This window comes from Wasmannia auropunctata, unplaced genomic scaffold (genome assembly GCF_000956235.1).
Source record: "Wasmannia auropunctata unplaced genomic scaffold, wasmannia.A_1.0 LD335442.1, whole genome shotgun sequence".
NCBI lineage: Eukaryota > Metazoa > Arthropoda > Insecta > Hymenoptera > Formicidae > Wasmannia > Wasmannia auropunctata.
This window is the reverse complement of record NW_012027448.1, coordinates 26,090-27,035: the sequence shown is the minus strand read 5'-3', so window position 1 is coordinate 27,035 and position 946 is coordinate 26,090. Positions and strand designations below refer to the sequence as shown.

The 946-nt window shown below is 39.4% G+C and overlaps 1 protein-coding gene and 1 long non-coding RNA gene across 2 annotated transcripts in view; both read left to right on the top strand.

Annotated features, from left to right (window-relative positions):
- LOC105456981 (sugar phosphate exchanger 2-like) overlaps nt 1-946 on the top strand; it is a 6,958-nt gene that overhangs the window by 829 nt on the left and 5,183 nt on the right. The window lies entirely within an intron of this gene.
- Nucleotides 18-647, top strand: LOC105456980. The gene is made up of 2 exons (XR_975316.1): nt 18-497; nt 582-647. It is a non-coding gene; the product is annotated as an uncharacterized LOC105456980 (long non-coding RNA).

Sequence of the window (946 nt, the reverse complement as noted above, 5' to 3'; positions counted from 1 at the left end):
CGAATATTCGAAGCAAGTAAAAAAAGTGACGGCCCTAACATTAAATGCCTGTGGGCGTACAAAATTTTAATTCTTAATTTCAATTTCTTTTATAAAGAGAAATGTTCACTGTATCGTCGCGACCTATAACCTTAAAATCGATCGTGACATCAATGGAGTTGCATAACCATGCACGACGTACGTACACTTGATACATTTATTTAAAACGTGGCAATAAAGTTGTCCAAGGCCCACGCAGCAATTAACGTACATATTTCGACTTCGCTGCAACGAATATCGATACGACACGTTCAGTCGGCGTATCGTGGGAGTGACTGTCAATGGGCGTTGCTGAGTGCTGACGTCGCAAGTGTCGCGACGCAATCCATCTCACCTCAAGGCATTGTAAACACTAAACGCTGCATTTCGAAGAGAAGGGGAGAGAGAAAGAAGACAAAAGACGGAACTGCATTTATCAAGAATTTTTATATACTATTGTCAGGATCACCTCTAGGCAGGTAAGTAATATTCGGACGTCAGTAATATTCACGTCTCGTCGCACACACTCTTTTGAATCTCTTTCACGGATCCTCTGTTTCTAGGTTACAACTGACAGCTGGATTTATTTACTACTGTCCATTGTTAATTAATTTTACGCTTTTCATTGATATTATTGTCACTGGACGACACTGCGGACGAATGACCGATACTATGCGAAGTGTCGCGGGAGTAACGCCGTGCCTGGATAATTCGTCGGGAGATCACACGAGATCTCTATGCGTTCGTCGGTCTAGATAATTAAAATATAATTGTGATCTGAATTTATTAGGATTGGGTAAGTTAATATTTTTTTTTTAACTAAGTTAAGTTAAAGTTAACAGTCTAAAAATTTAATTTACCAGGGAACTTGGCGAAGTGTCAAATTCTGATTTTAATGAAACTTGGTACACTTTGAAGATCGGAAGAG